This window comes from Pholcus phalangioides, unplaced genomic scaffold (genome assembly GCF_987345545.1).
Source record: "Pholcus phalangioides strain wild (caught in Gottingen) unplaced genomic scaffold, Ppha-v1.0 ptg000032l_1, whole genome shotgun sequence".
NCBI lineage: Eukaryota > Metazoa > Arthropoda > Arachnida > Araneae > Pholcidae > Pholcus > Pholcus phalangioides.
The window spans coordinates 1,567,633-1,590,421 of NW_028301622.1; the positions used below are offsets into that span (position 1 = coordinate 1,567,633).

The 22,789-nt window shown below is 41.5% G+C and overlaps 1 protein-coding gene across 2 annotated transcripts in view; it reads left to right on the forward strand.

The window, feature by feature from the left end:
• The window catches only part of LOC149066208 (dystroglycan 1-like), a 123,680-nt gene that overhangs the window by 78,843 nt on the left and 22,048 nt on the right, over nucleotides 1-22,789 (forward strand). The window lies entirely within an intron of this gene.

Below are 22,789 nucleotides of genomic sequence, written 5' to 3' on the forward strand. Positions count from 1 at the left end.
CCTTTACCCGCGGTTATTCTGATGATGTTATCGTATACAGTCGGCCCTACTTAATCGTTTAAATGACCAATGGATACTCCACTTATATACAAAAAAAATCATCCGGTACCAAAATTTCTCCCTTAAGCCCCGTTTACATGTGCAATAAAATATCTCGGGAAGTTACCCGTGACAGGGATTTTCGCTACAACCCGTTCACATGGCCTTTAGTTTTATGTCGGTATTCCCCCCCCCCTTCTTTCCGGAAGTCGTCACTAGTTACGTGGGTTGAGCTGAAGTGATTGGTTCGAGATGGCTAGCGAAGGAGCTTACAGTAGTTTCCGCGGCACAAAGGATTATGAGAGAGGAGGTCGGAGTCACCCAGCACCTCCTAGAGATAGAAGGCCTCTGTACTGTTTTCCATAAACGTCGTTCAGATTACCTAGCAAGTTTGCCACATTTTGAAACACAGCATCCTATTTCGTTATTTGTTTCCGCAACAAAAAATTGTATGATTCTAGAGAAGAAATTAATTACGTCGCGCTCAGTGCGACGTCCTTCAGAAAGTTTAGGGACTTTCCTGCAGACCATTGACAATCACTGCCGTACGTCAAGAAATAATCGTTCGTGAAAGAGAAATCGGCACCGTTACTGAGTAATCAAAATGGGTCTCCTTGCATGTAATGAATACTCGATTTTATACACCAATGAAAAGAAACGAGACGCGTTCCAGCTGCTGGTTAGTCGGTGACTGGCACACACACACACATCTGATTATGTATTATGCTACTTTGATGCTTTCCCCCACAATCCCTACGTGTACTTCTGAGACTTTATGGCGTGTGCTGCGCTTCTTCGCCTCATAAATATTCACAATTACTTTTTCCATCCTCTGCAATATTATTAAAGCATTTTGTTTCTTTTTTGTACGTGGTAGGGATTATGTTACTTTAATGCAGGCATCTTCAACCCGTCGCTCGCCGCGAGCATCATGGTGCTCCATGAAGTACGGAGAGTACTCGATTCTTGCGTCCGATTCCGAGCTCTGCTGCAGGTCGCTCTGATTTGTAAATGTGCCGCGATCCACTCGAATGGTCTGTAAATGAGCCACGGGCCACTAAAGTGATCTGGAATCATGCCACGGGCAACTGAAGTGATGTGAAACTGCACCGTGGGTACCTAAATGATCTGGAAATGTGTCAATTGGTTCATTTTTTTTCCCCTTCAAAATCAGGCGTGAGGCCGCGAACCACATGAGATGACTCCGAGGTCCACATTTGGCTCGCAATGCATGGGTTGAATCAGCCATAAACGTCATTCAGACTACCTAGCAAGTTTGCAACATTTTCAAACACAGCATCCTATTTCGTTTTTCTTAGTTTGGCGTAGAATCTTCCTGATTGGCTCACAAATACCACATGGTGATTTGATGTGGGGCATAGAAATCACCAATTCTGAGCCTGATCATTTTTTTCCCGCACAAAGACGGTACTGGCACGAGCAGGCAATTTTTTCCCCTGAATATTTTCAGGGAAAATGCACTACTTACTGACGTCACGAGCAGCGTGTGGAGGCAGCACCTCCTAGTGATAGGCCTCCGCAGTCTGCTTGTGACGTCATCGTTGTGAGGAAAAGAAATGATCGGAATCCGAATTGGCGATTCCTATGCCCCACATCCAATCACCCTGCGGTACTTGTGAGCCAATCAGGAAGATTCTACGCCAAAATAATAAAAAACGAAATAGGATGCTGTGTTTCAAAATGTGGCAAACTTGCTAGGTAGTCTGAATGACGTTTATGGAAAACAGTACAGAGACCTTCTGTCTGTAGAAAGGTGCTGGGTGACTCCGACCTCCTCTCCCATAATCCTTTGTGCCGCGGAAACTACTGTAAGCTCCTTCGTCAGCCATCTTGAACCAATCACTTCCGTTCAACCCACGTAACTAGTGACGACTTCCGAAAAGAAGAGTGGGGAAAATACCGACATGAAACTAAAAACGATCCCTGCTTGTACATCTGGGACTTCTATGGCGTGTGCTGCAGCTTTGCCTCATAAATATTCACTACTACTACTTTTTTCCATCCTCCGGAATTTTATTAAAACATTTTTTTCAGTGTGTGGTAGTGATTATAAGTCGTCAATGCCATGCGAAAATTCATTTTACCTTGTGATAATTAAGTAGAAGAGAAGCGGGGAAGAGAAGACTGCGTCCCGTTGATAGTTGATCCATCCGAGACCATATTTTTGTTTTTGTTTTGCTTTTGCAAATGACATTTGCAAGTTAATGAGATCAAGGATAGACGATTTTAATTAGATAAGATAGTAGAAAAAGAAAATGTACATAAAAATTATATGAAGCCCATGCTATAAACCGTGGGTGGCTATGAATTCATTTTGTGGGAGCTGAGTTTTTGCATTCCTTTTTGGCCATTTTTATTTCTGCTTGGACTGTTTTTTTTTTTTTTTACGCGGAGGCGTTTTGGGAATGGAATTGAGAGGCGCCATTCTCTGTTTTTCTATGTATTTGTATGGCCGTAAGAAAGTAGAAATAAAACTTGGGGCGAGGAAGATTGGTGAATAAATGAGCTGTTCTCTCAAGGGACCATATAAAGTGAATTGTGATCACGTTTTAGTGTCGTTGACCGCCAAAGTCCGCTATAAAAAAAAGTTTTGTCCCGATTTTAATTAGTTTGAACGTTATATTTGAGATACCGTATTTCACATGCGTCATCTTTTTTTTCTAAAGGGGTCATTCAAGTATTACGTCAGCATCCAGAGGGTTTTTCGGATTTGCTGACTTTTGATGACAAGGGGGGATTTGAAGGTTGTTTACGTCATCGACCACCCTTTTTGAAGATATGAAATATTCTAAGCTGCTGACGAAATTTTGCTGACAAGGGGGGGGGGGAGTCAGTGTTTTGATGACTTTTGCTGACAAGGAGGGGGCAGAAACCTCCCCTCTTAACGGTCACCCGTTAGATGTGGGCACCTTGTTTTCCGGCCAAATAAAAGATATCCCGGCAAAAAGGCCTATTTAAATATGTATTTCGAACCCCTGCTTAACGGTGACCCTCATCATCCTTATTACACGGTCACCGAAATCATTTTTATCATCCGTTCCATTGGACTAGACCCCTTATACGGACACCAATATTTGCAATTTTGGTTCAAATTATGATCGCTAGATAGCAGCACAAATGCTGATATTTGATCCACTTAGATACTTTTCAATGCAATTTTTTTGCTTGAAGTTTGTTGAAGTTTGGCAATTCTGATGTCAGTTTTCCGTTTGTGCTCGTATATTTTACGTGATTTCACGCTGTTTAAAATGGCCAGCTCTAGTAATCGTTGCTGGGTAAAATTATGAAATTATCCGTATACAGGTGAGACTCCGATATAAAGAATTCCTGGATTTAACGAATTTTCTCAAAAGTTCCTGTGCGATTATATTTGTGTCAATCTTAGCTCAAAAATTAATGAATCCCCCGATTTAATGAATAAAATAGATACAGTCGGCCACACTTGAATGGATACAAACGGTTCTACATCCGATCGAACTGGGTTATGCGAGGAACAGGACCGCAACTAGGGGAGATCAGGCGGATCTGGTGCCCCGGGCGCAGGGCAAGAGGTGGGGGGGGCAAATTTAACCATTCGGCATTGCGAGAGGGTGCCTAAATACGTACTAGCCCTGATTAAACCAAGTATCTAGTTGCGACCCTGGCGGGGAACGCCATTTTTACAACATTCGTATAGTTTATGTGTATTGTGAAAACCGATGAAAGGATCCATATTAATAAAAGCTTCTGGAATAAATCAAACATGAAATGAAAATTGTATTCAATACAATCTAATATCCAAGATATTTTTTTTTACTTTCATTTCAGAGTTAGCGCCCTCTGTGGGCTTGAAAAACAGAACAAAATTGAAATAATTGAATGAATGTATTAAAGACGACTGGAATACTTAAAGGGGTCCCACTACCTACTTTCAAATGTTTTTTTTTAAGTCTTGATACCGTATCACATTTAATGATCCTTTAATTGGGGTTCGACTGTACATGTCATATTGCACCTTAATTACGGGTCATTCAAGTATTACGTCAGCATGGGGGAGGGGAGGGGTTCGGATTTGTTGACTTTCGATGACGGGGGGGGGCGGGTTTGAAGGTTGCTTACGTCATCAACCACCCCTTTTTGAAGATATGAAATATTTTAAGCTGCTGATGAAATTTTGCTGGGGGGGGGGGGGTCAGTGTTTTGCTGACGAGCGGGGGTCGAAAATGGCTGAAAATGTGCTTACGTATTACTTGAATAGCCCCAGATGAAAATATATATTCTTACTGGCATCTTACTCGCCTAAAACGAGAAAAACCTTTCGATAGTTTGTGGGCACCTGAACTAACATTCTTCCTATTCATAAGTCCCCCACAGAGTCGAATGTTTCGCGGATCCAAGTGATCGGGAAATGTGTTCGGGCCGCTTAAGTGCTCTGGAACTGTGTCACGCATCACTCTAGCGATCCGTAATTAAGCCGCGGATCACTTAAGTAATTTGAGTATGTGCTGCGAGTAACTCGAGTGATGTAGAACCGCACTGGGGGCCGCTTAAGTGCTCTAAAACTGCCACATATCACTCAAGGGATCTTCAAATGTGCCACGGATCGCTTAAGTGTTCTGGAATGGTGTCACGGGTCACTTAAACGATCTGCGAATGCACCACGGGCCTACTTGAGTGAACTGAAAATGTGCCACGGGCCGCTTAAATGATCTGAAATTGCTGAAAAACTAAAAATTTGCTGACGTAATAACTCCTTATGATAAATAATGCGGGTTTGACAAAAATGGGTTTCACGACAAAAAAATATGTCGTTATATCCCATGTCGTTGCGTTTTCATTGCCGTTTTAAGCACAAGGGCTTATTAACATTATTCTTCACGGGAATCGGTCGGAACCGCCGATTTATTGGCGTTGTAACCGAGTTGAATTGTGTTTTCGCTGTTTCATTGGATTTGATAAAAAGCTCTATTGTTTCTGTCAGTACTTAGCTTTGAGTAAGGTTAGCAAAGATTAACTCTGCGTGTGGCTGTGATTTCTCGGAATGGCAGTCATATCTTAGGGGGTCATTCAAGTATTACGTCAGCATCGAGCGGGGGGGGGGTGGGGTTCGGATTTGCTGACTTTTGATGACGAGGGGGGTTCGAAGATTTTTGCTTACGTCATCAACCACTCCTTTTTGAAGATATGAAATATTCTAAGCTTCTGACGGGTGGGTCAGCGTCAGAGTCTTGATTAATCGTTTCCGTTTTGTTTTGCGTCGGTTCCCACATCCCAATGTATGCATGCGTCTATTTTCTACTGCAGGTGCGACTAAAACAAACAAACAATGACACACAGCTTCGTTGAATTTCTGTCTGGCCGCCGTCAGTGGCGTCCAGTTCCCGCTTACGCTTTGAAAACGATTTCGAGTGAAATAAAAATGCTGTTTTTGAGAATCAAACACCAATTTCGTTCTCGAAATTTCTGTTTGGGGGCAGATACAGTAGATTGTGTTCTCTGTGAAATGCGTTTTTAACGGTAAAATTGATTTGGGTTTGGAATCGGGGAGTGAAATTTTAAGAGATGCCTATTTTGGAATTTGAATTTTTCGAGAATTATGATGTTGAAATTGTTTGGTGTAAAAATGATTAAAATGAGAGAAATGCATGCATAATATGCATCTCCAGTAAAATAGATGGCAATGATCAAAGATTCAAAAAAGTAATTTTTCGAGTTTTTTTTAAATTATTTTTAAGATTTTTTTTTTTCAACAATTCTTTCTTTCAGGACTTTTTAATGTTTTGGGGGCGATTTTTAAAAAATTTTTTTTTGTTAGATTTTAAAGTTTTTTGGATTTTTTTTTCGTAGATTTTTTCATTTTCTCGTGATTTTTCAGTCTTAAGAATTTTTTAAGCAATTAAAAAGAAAAATTCCGGACTTTCTTTTTTCCAGAACAATTGTTTAGATTTCTTCCTAGTCATATCTTTTGAATTTTTCAAGTAAGTTTTTATGAATTTCTGAGAAATTTTCGTGCTTAATTTGGGGAAAAAGAATTCGTGGAATTTGAGAATCGTGAAAATTCGTAGAAAATTTAAGAATCGTAAAAACTCGTAGAAAATTTTAGAATCATAAAAAAACATTCGTAGTATTTACGAACCGTATAAAAATTCGTAGGATCATAAAACCCATTAATTTAAGAATCGTAAAAAGAGCATTCGTAAAATTTTAGAATCATAAAAATTCGTAGAAAATTTAAGAATCGTAAAAATATTCGTAGAACTTTAACAATAAAAAAAATTCGTAGAACTTAAAAATCCTAAAAATTCGTAGAACTTTAACAATAAAAAAAATTCGTAGAATTTAAAAATCCTAAAAATTCGTAGAACTTTAACAATAAAAAAAATTCGTAGAATTTAAAAATCCTAAAAATTTGTAGAACATTTTGGAATCGTAAAAATTCGTAGAAAATTTTAGAATCGTAAAAAAACACGTAGAAAATTTTAGAATCGTTAAAAAACAGTCGTAGAATTTAAGAATCATAAAAAGCATTCGTAAAATTTTAGACTCATAAAAATTCGTAGAAAATTTTAGAATCAAGAATTTGTAGAACTTAACAATAAAATATTCGTAGAACTTAACAATAAAATATTCGTAGAATTTAAGAATCGTAAAAATTCGTAGAAAATTTTAGAATCAAAAATTTGTAGAACTTAACAATAAAATATTCATAGAATTTAAGAATCGTGAAAATTCGTAGAAAATTTTAGAATCTTAAAAAAACATTCGTAGGATTCAAAAATCATAAATGATTCCAAGAATTTGAGAATCACGAAAAATGAAAATTTCACACAATGTTTTTTTCCGAAAAATAAAATTTGTTCCAAAGAATTTCTTGTCGAGTCTTTTTTTTCTTTACATAAGTCGTTGAAAAACGAATTCCTTGCAAAAATGTTTGTTCGTAATAATAGCCAGAGCTCTTTCCTGCATGACATAATAAATTCGCGTTTGCACTAGTAGGTGGGAACGATTATAGAAATAGTTACCAAAAACATCCAAATAATAACAATAATCTTTTTGAAAATTCTGTGTTATTCGTCACTTTATTCATACCTCTTATGATTCTAGTCTCATCTTAAATAATAATGCGCCCTGTCATGCCAAATTATGCTTTCAAAAGCACACATAACAGCTGCTATCATGCTAGCTGTTATTCATAGTCTTTTTACATGAATATGGGTTTTCTGTGGAAAATATTCCTTTTTATACAGAGCAAGAGCAGCTCATAACGAGCTTTTCCATTTCCTGAGGGAGGATGGTATATCCCCACATAGAGCCCACAGTGAGTCATCCTGGGCATGCAATAAAAAGGACATGAGTTATATCCGGAAGTTCCTCATCCCCACCATATAGTAGCTTGAAAGTAAGACAAACAACCAGAAATATATACTATTCTGGTGAAAGCCGTGGATAATAAATCTTGATGGAGTCGCAATTAAGTCTCGAACCCAGTATTTATGTTGATACACTGCCACCTCATAAATTTTCTTAGAGTGTGTCTTTATTTGTTCACGGAAACTTGGCACCCGGCATTTCGCCCCCGCACGGAGAAAAGTAAATGGGCGAGTGACCACGCAAGTGGGTGAGTGACAGCATGAGTGACCAAGTGAATGAGGCAGTGATCACATGAGAGGGAATGAATAACGGGAAGATTTACGGACAACGTTTCACCGCCACGCCATTCATCGAAAGTAAAAAATCAAGGTTCTGCAATTCACCAATGTGACAATTCATCGACGAAGTAGCGTAGTGAGTGAGTGGATGAGCAAGTGAGCCGGAGAATGAGCGAATGAGTGAGTCCCTCATTCATACAGCCACTCACTTCGATCACTTAATCACACTAGTCACTCATAACTTGTTTATACTATCGCTGACTCGCTCCATCTCTTTCCATGCGGCCACTCATAAGGTCACTCCCCGCTCAATTGCTCCTCATACGGTCACTCACTCGGCCACTCATAAGGTCACTTGCTCCTGATACGGTTACGTACTTGGCCACTCGATTAGTCACTCATACGTTCATTCGGACACTCATACTGTCACTCATCCACTCTCACTTTGTCACTCACTCAATCGCATAGCTGCCAAGTCTCCCGAATTTTTCGGGAATCTCCCGAATTTTAGCTTCATTGCTCGACCTCCCGAAAAGTTCTTAAATCTCCCGAATTTTTACAAAAATCACAAAAATCCCTAATTGTCCCTAAAAATTTCCTACTTCATTAAAAAAAATCCCCGCTTATGAAAACAATCCCTAAGGAATTTCTTGTGGGGCATGAAGCCTCTTTTTTTTCCCTTTCGAAATGACGTCACACGTCGTAAATGGGTAAATTCTCTTTTTAAGGAAGTTTTACAAACCCTCTGATGGTAACAAGAAAGTTGTTTGTCTTATCCTGCAGGGAAATGGCTTAGCAGCCAATAGTCCTGGATAATAATTGAAGATTATAGTGACGCGCATATGGTCAAAATTTCTTTTGTTGAAGTTACGTACGTGCGATATAACAAAGTATGAATAATGATAAGCAAAAACATATTTAATCAATTTTAAACATATTTCTTCCCCGATGAATTTCCTTTCATCAAACGTTCCAGAAGAGGGCCGACTTTTCCTTTTTGTGCAAGTTGTGTTACAGACATAAACATCGGTCATGGGAAGACTGCCATCATCACTCGTGAAATGAAAAAAAAAAACCATCAAGCAAGTGTCACAAAAAGTCGGTGTTCTTCAAAAATTGACGGTGCTTTCCTTCATCTTCCGATGATTTTGGGGTCATTCGCGCAGAATGTTCGTTCACAGCGTTTCTGATTGAACACAATATTTATTTTTACATCATTAAAGTTTTGGCCTCCAATTTCATTTGTTTTTTGCGTAGGAAGTTTATTCCCAAGGGTTTAACTTCCATGTGTGTAAAATCCTTATTTTAATTTGACTTCAGTTTTTGAGTAGGGATTTTAGTCCCTACGCTTTAACTTTTATGTTTGGAAAATCCCTATTTTATTTGAAAAAAATCCCTATTGTATTTATTAGGGAGTGGTTTTAGCATAAAATACGGGTTTGCGTGAAAATCTCCCGAATTTTCATTTTCAAAAGTTGGCAGCTATGCAATCGCATTAGTCACTCATAACTTGTTTATACTATCGCTGACTCGTTCGATCTCTCCCCATGCGGCTACTCATAAGGTCACTCCAGGGGCGTAACCAGAAATTTCGTTCGGGGGGGGGGGGAGGGACCACTTTCATTTCGGGGGGAGCAAAGTGATAGAACAATAGATTTGGCCATCATTTTCCATTTTTTGTCATTTTCTCACATTTCGGAGGAGGACCAGACCCCCAAGCCCCGCCGCTACACCCTTGGGTCAATCCCCGCTCATTTGATCCTGATACGGTTACTTACTTGGCCACTCATAAGGTCACTTGCTCCTGATACGGTTACTTACTTGGCCACATAAGGTCACTTGCTCCTGATACGGTTACTTACTTGGCCACTCATAAGGTCACTTGCTCCTGATACGGTTACTTACTTGGCCACTCATAAGGTCACTTGCTCCTGATACGGTTACTTACTTGGCCACTCATAAGGTCACTTGCTCCTGATACGGTTACTTACTTGGCCACTCGATTACTCACTCATACGGTCATTCGGCCACTCGTACTGTCACTCATTCACTCAATCGCTCACTCATTCAGTCGGGGTGAAGATTGTCGGGGTTCAAATGCCGGGGACGAAACGTGCTGGGGGCGAAATGTCGGAGGTGAATTTTCCGTTGTCCCGTCTTTATCCAGTTCCAGAGAGAAAAAAACCCCACCGATATTTATCAAGCTCGGTGCTCATAATGAGTGGAAAAATACTCGACGTGTTTCTTAAATGGGGTAATAATACCCATGGTTAATTAAACATAGTTGATTACGCATTCCCTCCACATTATTCGGTTAATATCACCCCCCCCCTTTTTTCCCGTAATAATTTCTCTGCTCCATATAATGTTTATTTTATGATGTTTCTTTACTCATTTCTCAACGGAGATAGAAAAAAAAACAATATGTCCGTCGTGTGTTTACTCCATTTTGTTTCTAATTAGTTAGTTTGTTTTTTTTTGTGAATTCTCCGAAAATTCTTCATTAACTCTCGCTCCTTCTCGGATGCACGTTTCTTTAATAGCTGATTATTTTGTTAATTGCATTCTTAATGTTGTATTTATCGTTTGGTGATTTAGGCTTCACGAAATTTTTTCTTTCGATTTCGTATCGGTGTTTATTATGGGAGGGGGGAGATGGAATTGGAATTTCTCTTGTTAGGGGCCGTTCAAGTATTACGTAAGCAAATTTTTAGCCATTTTTGACCCCCCCCCCCTCTGTCAGCAAAATTTCGTCATCAGCTCTGCCCCTCTGAATCCTAACTCATATTTTCATAAAGGGTGGTGCTGACGTAAGCATTATCCAAACCCCCCTCCCTTGTCATCAAAAGTCAGGAAATCGGAGCCCCCCCTCCCCCCATCGATGATGACGTAATACTTGAACGACCCCTTAGGGGTTTTTCGCCGGTTTTCAATTTATGATTCGATTTCTTGATGTTTATCCTCCTTAAAAGAATTCATGCTTATAAAAAGGGTCATAAACATTTTTTACGTAAAGTAGATTCCGCTTACAACGTTTTGCAAGAAACCGTCACGAATGAACGTTGTACGCGGGGAAAGCGTTTGAAACGGGAAATCTTAATGAGGATTATATGAGGGGCAGGGTTTTGCAACCGGTGTTCCGCGGAACCCTAGGGTTCTGTGAGAGCTTTTTGGGGTTCCGTGGAATCGAAAAGGGGCGGAACCCCTAAAAATCCCGGAACCCTGGTAGTTTCAAAAATTTTCTTGTTACTGTTTCACCCGAAGCAATTTTTGTTTCTGTTGAGAACGGGTACTCTAAAATAATTCAGAGAAAATATTGGGATAATCGACCAGTAGGAGACAAACAATATTCGTGTTGGATCCTTTCTTTCTTCCTATTCTCGCAAATAATAATCCGAATATTGTGAAAAATAATTCTGCCCCCCCCCCCTTAAAATATAGTCACACTGTGTAACTCATAAATATAGGCCTATATATATTTTGACACTTTTATCTACTGCGAGTGAAGATTCTTGTTTCGCAGAGCGAATGCGGACTTTTAGGACACCCTGTATGTTGAAGAAATATTCAAAACTTGTTAAGGGTTCCGCGGAATAGCCTCGTTACCATCAAGGGTTCTGCGTGAGCTTTCACGTTGGAAAACCCTGATATAGAGTTGAGACCCCGAAAATAAGTCGTATTGAGCGGGGAAATGTTATGAGTGGGAACGTTGTAAGAGGGTCTCGTTTTAGGGAACCACTAAGACGAAAATTACCCATAGCGTATTTCGCCACAGTGGCGTTCGCCTGAAGTTGGTTATCTGTGGTTTATTTTGTCACAACGATTGTATGTATCAATCAATCATTACACTTCACTTCTGAAATATAGATGGCAACACTGAAAAACCAGACCCAACTCGAGATACGTACTCATACTGTTGGGTATACACACTTAATCTTGCGGCATAACTCATTAGGTAGTATAAATTGCCCTTGGGGCGATAAACCTGATTTGTGCTCGGTTTGAAAAAAAGTAGTAAAGTGCCTGTTCTGGTTGTCGTATTTCATTTAAACTCGACGCAGTCAACTTTCGGTTTACGAACAACGGAAATGATTCGATTTACGAACTACTCTTGATTTACGAACACACACAAAAAAAACTTGATCTCGAGGGAAGGATATTTCTTGAAGTTTGTTGAAGAATTTGATTTCTCAATCTGAGAGTTATATGTTCACTCCTCCAAATACGGACCATGCTGTATTTGTGAGCCAACCAGGAAGATTCTACGCCAAAATAAGAAGAAACGAAATAGGACGCTGTGATTCAAAATATGGCAAACTTGCTAAGTAATCTTAATGACGTTACAGATGAACTTGGCAACCCGTGCGGAGGCCTTCTATCTCTAGGACAGGCAGCTTCAACCCGTTGCTCGCGAGCACCATGGTGCTCCCTGAAGCACCAGGAGTGCTCGATGCTCGCGTACGATTTTGTGTTCGCGAGCACTTTCTAATTGAGCACCTCGTACAAATTGCATTCAAAGATTGAAATAATCCTGATTTCATGCATTCATATGTCAAACGTACCGTAAGGGCATGGGCGGAGATATGGGGCTAGGGGGGGGGCGGCGGCGATGCCCCCCCCTTCTAGCGTCAAAGGTGGAGTCGACTGATCTAATGTATATATGAATTGCAATCATTGTGCCCCCGCCCAGACTTCCAAGTCTATCTCCGCCTATGCGTAAGGGTGCTCTTTTGATGATAGGTACAGGCAGTGCTCGCTACTAGAAAAAGGTTGAAGACCTTTCTGCTCTAGGTGGTGCTGTTTCAGCTCAGCGATGATGAGTCAGTCGGGGGCATGCTATTTTATACGTATAGATTATATCTAGTGTGGGTGGACGTCATCAGACTCGAATCCATGATGAAGGCTTCTTAAATATTTTCCTTTTAAATGTACAACACGCACAATGACACTCAAATAGTTTGAATGTTGAACTGTTCATCACGATCCCTCTTTCGTAAATTTTCCAGCGCTTACGTCAATCATTTCCAATTGCAAAATAATGCCTTTTGTGTGAGGAGAGAGAGAGAGAGAGAGAGACTGACTGCTCTTCAAATGATCAATTTGTTTCGCTGTTACGTAGGATGCCCAGTCCACTCGAATCGTATCAATTTGTCGTCGGTGATGTCATCCGGAACTTAACAGCATCCCGCCACAGAACGACCTCAACGACTTTTACACGACTTGGACGTCTACCAAGTTTCTCTCTCTCTTACAGAGACACACACACACACGTGTATTTGAAGTAGTTTTTAGTATATCAAGGCCGATCGCGTAGTGGTTGTTATCTGTGATGGGATGGCGGTGGTGATTGGGTCGTCAAGCCATAAATGAATCGGTCGTATCGCATTGATACGGAGCAGCACTTGAGGCAAGCATTTGTCGGATTTTTTGTTGTCTTGTCGGCGACGGCTGGTTAATAATTTTATCTGAGAGAGAGAGACTTTCCGACTTCAACATTTTGGAAGGGAAATTTCTGGAATTTTTTTTTTCTGCGTTTTGACTGTAATTTATTCTCGGCCGAGTGCGGAAAATTCACTGAAAGGAAAATTTACCGGCATGCAATTCATCAACATGCCAATAAAACAATTCATCGACAAAGTGGCATACATTGTGAGTGATTGGATGAGCAAGTGAGTGATTGATCGAGTGAATCCGGGAGTTAGTGTGTGAGCAGATGTATGAGTAAATAACGGAATGAGTCACTTATACCGTCACTCATTCGATAACTCACCCAGCAACTCGGACATTCATATATATTGTCGCTCACTCGGCTACTCATACGGTCAACCGTTCACTCAGTTGGTTACTCATTTTATCACTAATACGGTTACTCACTCACTTGGTCACTCGCTCGGTCACCCATGCGATTACTCACTCGGTCATGTTTGCTGTCACTAGCTCACTATTTCGCTTGCTAATTCACCAACTCATCCGGTCACTCACTCTCTGACATATTCATTCACTCACTTTGGGGACGAACTGTTGTCGGTAAATTTTCTTATTGGTGAATTGCGTGGCACTGAATTGTTATTGGTGAATGTTCCTATCGGTGAATTACGTAGCGATGAATTTTTGCCAGCCGTGAATATTCCTATTAATGAATTGTGTGGTGGTGAATTGTTGGCGATGATTTTTCACAGCTGAAAATTTTACTATTGGTGAATTGCGTGCCAGTAAATTATAGTCGGTGAATTTTCCAGGGTTAAATTTTTTTGTCGGTGAATTTTCCGTAAATCATTCTTCGCACTATTCTAGAAGCTCTCCTACAGACCCTCCTTAAACTTAAGGATGAATGTCTTGAGGGGTAGGAGAAATTCCGCAATACATCCTCGAGGATGGTTATCCATTACTTAGATAAAGAACTCTTCTTTCCATACAGATATTGCCACTGTAGTGGGCTTCTATGCGTTCTGTAATTTACTTCCAGTTACAAGGGAATGCATGTGCTCATAAATTGGGCTCCTATCTCCTTCATTTTATCCGAACAGGGCCTCCCCCGAATGGATTCGGTGCCTCCTACGCACGCGTTGGTTGTGGTGCCCCCCACTATCCCCCCCCCCCTCCAGCTGAACATTCATTCATAACACGCACACCCCCCTTTTTTTTGGACGTAATCTTTCTCTGGCAAAGTGTCAGTGAGTCATGTGTTCGTGTCTCTCTTTCTCGATGTACACACACACCAATGTTCCAGCAGCTTCCTGGTGAGCCACCAACATATCTGTCACGTGCCAGATGAGTGAGGGAGGGGGGGGGGGTGTAAAATTCCATCCAGAAAATTGCTTAGTCGTGTTGGATGACGTACCCCATTGTGTATGTTGTTGGATGTGGAATTTTGGATTTTTGTAACTTATTTATACGATAATTTTGTTTTACGAGAGAGAGAAAAAGGGAGTGAAACAGTGTTTCCTCTGACGGGGTTTCGTAAAACCCCAGGGTTTACCGATGCATCGCCAGTAGCTTCTCTAGAAATTGTAGTTCAGAAGAAAATTGTTTGAAAATTGCGTTATTTTTAATGATAAAAAAAATCTACACATTTTCTTGAAAATTTCGCAAAAATTGCTTGAAGAATCCCTAGAAATAGTTTGAAAAATTCATAGAATTTAAAAAAGAAATTCACAAAGACCTACGCCTATGTTGTTTCAAGGTATCTTGTTGGCGTAGATATTGTTTCAAGTTATCCTGAAATCATAGTGTGCTGTTTCAAAGGATCTTTGGTTCATGGATATTGTTTCAAGGAACCCTTAGCGCATACATATTGTTTCAAAGGAAAATTGGGGGCATCGCTTCAAAAGGGAGCCTTTAAGCTTACGTGTTATTTCAAGGGGGGCCGTTGTGGCTAGTCTAAAGGGATGATTAGGGTAGAGATATTGTTTCAAGTTATCCTTAGGGGGTCATTCAAGTATTCCGCCAGCATCGATTGGGGAAAGGGGGGGGGGTTCCGATTTGCTGACTTTTGTTGACGAGGGGAGGGGGGTTTGGATGATGCTTACGTCATTAACCACCCTTTATAAAAAATGAAATATTCTGAATGACATCTTACTCGGTGTATATATATAGAAACGAGAAAACCCTTTCGCTAGTTTGTGCGCACCTGAACTGAAATTCTCCCTATTGATAAGTCCCCTACAGAGCCACTTCAGTGATCTCTACATATTTCACGAATCCAGGTGATATAGAAATGTGTCTGGGCCGCTTAAGTGCTCTGGAAAAGTTTAAGGGGCCAGGCCACATCAGATAACCTCCAGAGCCAAAGGTTTACCATGTATAGCTTAGAGCAGGCATCATCAACCCGTTGCTCACGAGCTACACGGTGCTTCCTGAAGTATCTAGAGTGCTCGATGCTCATGTTCGATTTGGTGCTCGCGAACACTTGATCAACGTTCCAATTAAACCCTTTATATAAATTGCATTCAAGGATTGAAATCATTCTAATTTCATGTATTCGTATTTCGAGCTTGCCGTAAGGTGCTCTTCTTTTGATGATGGGTACAGACAGTGCTCTCCGACTGGAAAAATGTTGAATACGTCTGGCTTAGAGGTTGGGTCGCAATAAATTTCTTAAAAACAAATTTTGAGTTCTTAGCCTTCAATAGCATTGAAATTAACAGAAATTTATTATAATAACATATAAAAGTTCCTTCGAAACTCCTTTCGAAATTTTAATCTATTTAAAAATATTTTTTGCATTAAAAAAACCAGTTTTTGATCGTCGGGGGGGGGGGGCACGAGCACCCCTATGTCCCTCCCCCTGCGTACGCCTGTCCGCAGATCCCACCAATATGTGTTAGGAGGTAGGGGCAGAGCTGACGAAAATTTGCTGACTTGTGGGGGTCAGAGTTTTACTGGGGAGGAGGCCAAAAATGGCTAAAAACTTGCTGACTTAATACTTGAACGGCCCCCTCAGTTCATGGATATTGTTTGAAGGAATCCTTGGTTCATAGATATTGTTTTTAAGAACCCACGGGGCAAACATGGTTTCAAGGAATTCCATGGTTTATATTACTTCAAGGAATCATTTGAGCATAAATATTGTTTCAAAGAACAATTGGGGGTATAGTTTCAAGGGACCCTTGGGGGGCCTATATATTTTAAGGAACCCATGTGGCATTGTTTCAAGGAATTCTTAGGACATAGATATTATTCCAAAAGTTTTTAAGGACACATGTTGCTTCAAAGGATCCTTTAGGACATAAGGGTTTTGTTTCAACTTATCTTCAGTTCATGGAATCCTTGGGGCATAAAAATTGTTTCAATAGACAATTGTGGGGGGTATAGTTTCAATTGATCCTTGGAGTCTTGATATTGTTTCAAGAGACCCCCCTCTTGGAGTATAGAATTGTTTCAAGCATTCCGCAAGGGCGAAATAGTTGAGCAATGCTGCTGTCTCGTATATAACCGGTGACTCGTATCTCTCCTCTGTAAGACAGATATCATTTCTTCTATGTAAATTTGCTGCCGTAAATTTCGATGACGTCATTTTTTGTTTTTCAGGTGAAATGGGAGTTAGACTTCTCATCAGGAATTTTATCTTCTTTCTTAAAGAGTTATCATCGGGTTGTGTTATCCGAATACCGTTATAAAAAAATAAAGAATAAATTTTGCAAATATCTTCACGTTTTATGGCTCTCCGTTATCTTAATACGAAAGGAAATCGTAAAAGTTTTCTTTTTTTTTGCTATTTTTCCTTCCGGCTTAAAGAAAAATCTTCGCTATAAAACCTTATTTCCGGCTATGGTTGGAGATGGAAACCTATCTTGGAAGAGAAACTATCTCTCAAACGGTTGGCGGGTTTATGAAGTCGGTGTAAATATTAAAAAAAAACGCCATTTCGAAATTCTATGTGTAACTTTTAGGTGAGTCCATGATGATTTCGAGATGGGCTGTTGTCATTTAAAAGTATTGAACCATCCTCACACGGAGATACTCAAAATCGATCTCCAGGAGACTGGACGACGACGACTCGAGTTGCCCGTTCTCCTTCACGCGACTCAACTCATTAAAAAAAGAATCTCAAGGTGTACTCCAAATATTGTGAAAAAGTACATTCATATGTAAGTACAGATACCCAAAAAATAAAATTAGCGTTGGAGTTTTAACTACTAAAACCGCAAAAAAATATTAAAAATGATAATTGTTGGCTATTCGTCGCCTCTCGCGCTTCTTGATATCCGTAAAAAAATTCTTTTCACTCTCTCGCACACACTTCTAGCTCTCTTTTTCTCTGTGTTGTACCTGATTACCAAAGGCCGGAATTGCCCTATAAAAGTTCTTTTTATAAGACGTGAAAAAACAATCAATAAGCCTATTGGTCACATTCGCTCTGATGTAACCGATACGCATGGATTTGGACGGCGGATAGTTGAACTAGAAATATTATGTAAATATATTCACACACACACATCCCAACTGTGTACAATAAGCGCATGTTTAATTGTTCTTGTAACTGGATGAGAGCAAACTTGGAATAGGCCTACGCACAAGCTGTATAGAGAATATAATGATATTCAGTACAGACAGTGCCGTATTTATGGGGGGGGGGCGCTTAACGGCATAGGCGGGGATAGACCTGGAAGTCTGGGCGGGGCACGATGATGTCAATTCATATATACATATGTACATTAGATCAATCGACTTCACCTTTGACGCTGGGGGCAACGCTCCCCCCCACCCCCCGTATCTCCGCCCATGCTTAGCGGGCTATAGCACAGGGCGGCAAACTTGAGGAATGAGTGGCCAAGAAAATTAGTTAAATAGCAAAAAATTTGTATAATCCTGAATACATCCGCCTTTTCCGAGACAGTAAAGATCTAGGTCAGTGAGTGACCTAGAGGATTTGCAAGCACTTGAGTGAGTGACCTAGAACATGCGCAAGCACTTGAGTGAGTGACCTAGAACATGCGCAAGCACGTTGATTACCAAAAGAGTGACGTAGAGAAGTGGTTTCAACCTTTGGAAGCCCGGGGCCCTGTTTCATTTATTTTTGTCAGGGAAAGGCCCGATCAAACACGACCAATGGAAAAGGAATGGGGGAAAAGGAAACGGCCAATCACTCGTGGCCCGGTATAAATTAGAGCGGCCCGATGGTTGAGAATCACTGATCTGGCAAGCATATGATTGATCAGAACGGTGGTCAAGCATATGAATGACTAAAAGAGTGACTTAGAGAGTGTGTAAGCATGGGAGTGACCAACAAAGTGACTTAGATACACATGTGTACTTGCAGGAGTGGGGGAGGCGAAGCGGGAGGGGGGGGGGGTTATAGCACATGGTGGTGAATGGTGAATTCGAGGAAATAGTCAAGAAATTAGACTAGAATGGGAGAAGGGCGGCAAAATTCGTGTAGCCCACAGGCGTCAAAACCATAAATGCACTTTTGTCCACAGAGGATCCACCTGGGGGGGGGGGCACATGAATGGAAACAAAGTCCTCGCGAGCTTGTCCATTGCCGGCTGGCAAGCGCTGAGCTGATATGAATATAGTACAAGCTAAGCAGAGCCCCCTGAGGGGCCCCCATATAGATTGGCCAGCAAGCACAAAGATTACACAGAGTACCGAATGAGACGAGCAGCCACCACAGAGGGGGCCTATCCTTGGGGATCCCTCACTGATGAAAACAAAGCTTATTGGTCCAGTCCCATCACCGGTAGGCAAAATATGAATAAAGAACACAGGATGATTCTGTGATATACTGAAACCGAAACTGTCTTATTATAGACTCCTTACACGTGATCACCTGCGCCGCATAGGCACCTGTCGCGTGGCGGCACCCAGAAAGCCGCGCCCAACAAGCAATTGCTCGCAAGGCGGACGTGCCTTTCTTTGGTCTGGATCGCGAATATAGGGCCAACTGTCTCGCAGCACAGCCAAGTTATTTCACACGTTGGGGCTCCGTACGCGCCCCCCCCCCCCAGGGATATGGATGGTGCCAGGTTCCTCTTGCGGCGGTCGGGAGGCGGGTGTTCCCAAAGTTTTCATTTCAATCCACGCCTTCGGGGGTAACAGGCAGTAAACCGTCCAACCGTTTGGCCTGGGTTGTTTTGGCCCCCACATTGGGGGGGGGGGCTGACAGGGCTCTAGCCCTTGGGCCCGGGACGTTTATCATAATTTTTTTGCTTTTTCATGCCTAGGGACCCAACTACAGGATGTGGGGGCCATGGTTGTTGTCTAGTAGTTGAACTAGCAGAGATAGAGCTCAGAAACTGGTATCATTGTTTATACATAGGAAATGAAGGGAAAAAAGATGAGAGCAGGAGACAATTTTTTTCTACAAGGTTGCCCTAATGAACAGTCCCGAACTAATGTTGTGGGGGGACTCGAATATATATTTGTTTCATTACTAACACGGCCGAGATATCTCGTCTCTGATCGTTAGGGAGTTGAGCTTCTGCTGCTCCACGGATTGATCATTCCAGCATTTCTTAGAGGGCGCTTTATCGCCCATTTTGTCAAGCCCTGGTTGGTATTATCGTTGACGATGAATTCCATCACTATTGATAGGCTACTGCTTGAGTTCTCAGGTGAACCCTGCTTGCTTTGCAAATGGCATTCTAATGCCTAGTGCTTGTAAGTAGGAGCTCATGCCGCTCCATGGAATATCGATCATTCCAGCGGTTTTTTTTTAAACTGTGGTATCAACCAATTTGGCAAACTCTGGTACATATTATCAGTGATGAGCGAATTTCGTCGTATGGTGATAATATGGTACATCAAGTTAGGCTTCTTTTCTTTCAAACCGAGCACAACTTGGGTCTATTGCCATGGGCAATTATTGCCTAGCGAGTTGTGCAAGTACCTACCAGCCTGAGTGCTTATTTAGTGTTGTCTGATGATTTTTTTTTCAGTGCTGCCATACATATTTCAAAAGAGAAGTGTGAATATTTGTATCGCCTGTTGCTCTCTGTGGTGAGGCTTCTTCAAAGGGGAGATCAGCTTGCATTCGCTCCTCGAAGTTTGCAACCACAGAAAACAAACTTCAGCCAACCATCACTGTGGCGACGGTGAGGCTCGAACCCGGGTCCCTCCGTCACTATAGCCGTGTTTTCCTAGGAGTAAAAATTTTGCGCTCTGTGTGCAGCGTGAAAACGCTCATTGGTTAAAAACCTGAAATTCAGTTTTTTTTTTGACCAATCAGCATTTTTACGCTGCGCGCGCTGTAGAAACCTGGTCCTAGGAAAACCCGGCTTATGATTACTCAACCACCACAGCGGCTGTAGTTAGGCTGCTGCTATTATTCTCATGTAGATCCTGCTTTGCTTTGCAGATAGCATTCTAATGCCCGGCGCTTGTAAGCAAGCTACTGACGCTTCACGGATCGATCATTCCCGGGTATTTTTTTTTCTTTGAAGGGTGGTATCATCCGTTTTGGCAAGCCCTGGTTTATATTATCCTTAATGAGCGAATTCCCTCGCCATTCATTGCTAGGCTACTGTTGCTTTTCTCTCTTGGACCCTGCTTGCCTTGCAGATGGCATCGGAATACTTATCCATTGTGTGATCCAGATGATAATGACGAGGTTGGGTGTTTTCCATCTTTCATTAATGTGCAGACATGTGCAACACATGATCATCATTCTCGTGTGTGTAAACAATGAAAAATGTATTTTTTTTTGTCAGTGTGTATGTTCAATGTTTGGCATTTGCTTAGTTTTTGAAAGAGTGAATTCCTTCATTTGTCAACGGGGGCGATGGAAAATAGACCTCTCTGTGCTTTTATGAGGTATTTTTGGAGAGTTCCCACTGTGGCACTCGTGGGGTTTTATGTTATGATGGATAGATGTATACCTTGTTCCCCCCCCCCCCGTTCATCACCGACCCATCCTCGCACACAGACACACACACACACACACACATACATTGTGTCTACCCCCAGAGACCTGCCTACTCCATCTTGCCTTGATAGACCCATGCCTTCAAGGTGAGGTCGCTCTCGGCAGTCTCTAAAAATAGGCACGATCCTCCTCCTCTTATTTTTCCAGATGAGATTCGCTAAAAGACTGCTCCAAGATGTTGGAAGGAAAGGTTACCTCCCTGGGCCATTTTGCCTGATGTGCGTTTGAGAGAGCTCGCGAGCTTAATGGTATGGTTATAATTCAAACTGAAACGCTCGAACTTGTATCGGAGCCGTGTGTCGTGGTCCCCCCCCCCCCCCATGTTCGGGGCCTACCTTACCTCAGTGCTAAATCACTGGCAACCGAGGCATCGTTTCCAAGAAATACGCGGGAAACGTCTTCGGAGGACTATTTTTGTTTTTGAACAATTGTCTATAGTTAATGGAGTATGCCTGAGGGCCGTAAATTTTAAGACTACTGGATCGATCAGGTCCAATGATCCGACACTAGTTTAAATGATTTTAGAGCCTGGAGGTACCTAGGCCATATCGCCACACGGTAGTATCGGCTCATTATTTACAGGTTTGTATACCTTAAGCCAGGGGTCTTCAACGCATAGCTCGCGGGCCACGTGTCGCCCTCGAAGCTTTTTTTGCAGTGGCCCGCCGACGAAGTAGGGTTTCATTGCTACGGAATAGAGGGGATACATAAAAACAATATTGCACTGAGCACAAGTAAAGAGTACAATAATAAAAAACAGAAATAACATACGATAATTGTATTCAGCTTCACGATAAGCAACTTAACTGTAAATTGTATTCAGATATATACACAAACGAAAATGCAACCCCCAACGAATCGGTACATGCGGGAATGTGCGTGTACGTGTAGTGAAACCTGACGTGAAGTTTTTTTGTTTCTCTGTAATGCTTGTTGTGTAGTGCTGCCATCTGCCACCAGTTTTTCTAACTATGAGTGAAGTGTTATGATTGAATGGTTTATCGTTGTAGGACTGTTGCTCTTTGTGGCGAGATTTTTTAACGGGGAGATCGGCTCTCATTTGCGCCTTGAAGTTGGGAACCACAGAAAACCAACTTCAGTCGACCACCACTGTGGGGTTCGAACCCGGATCCTCGCATCGCGAGTCCGTCACTATAACCACTCGACCACCACAGCGGCTATTTGGAACGTAATTTATTTAAGGAAAACACAAATTATACATCGGAGAGATAGCAGCACCATACAAACAGCAAGGCGTGGACGCCATAACAAACTTCTTTGTTCGAACAACTCTCGAACACGACTGCCACGAAAGTAGATCTCGGGCGCGCCACCTACATTTTCGTGGTCGGCCCTGTGACCATTATAAATTACATTTAAGTATTAGCTACAATTCCCGGCGCTGCCCGGGTTTTCTTCAATTACTGGGAGGATTGAAAAAGTGACAAACCATTACAAAGGAATAAACTATTATGCATAATACGGGCAGCATTAAAGAAGTGACAAACTATTGTAAAAGCATTGCTAGGGAACCATGGTAGACATTCCGAAAGTGATTGTTGAAGCTCGGAAATCATTGTTGCCCGACAGTTTTTTTGCCCATTTGGGGGCATTTTTTAATGTAGCCTATCGTTCAAGTCGGCTCCCGTTTTGTATATACGCAAAATTTTACGACGATAGATCTAAAATTGTAAATTTGAATAGAGAGCTACGCACAACACAAACAAAATCAATT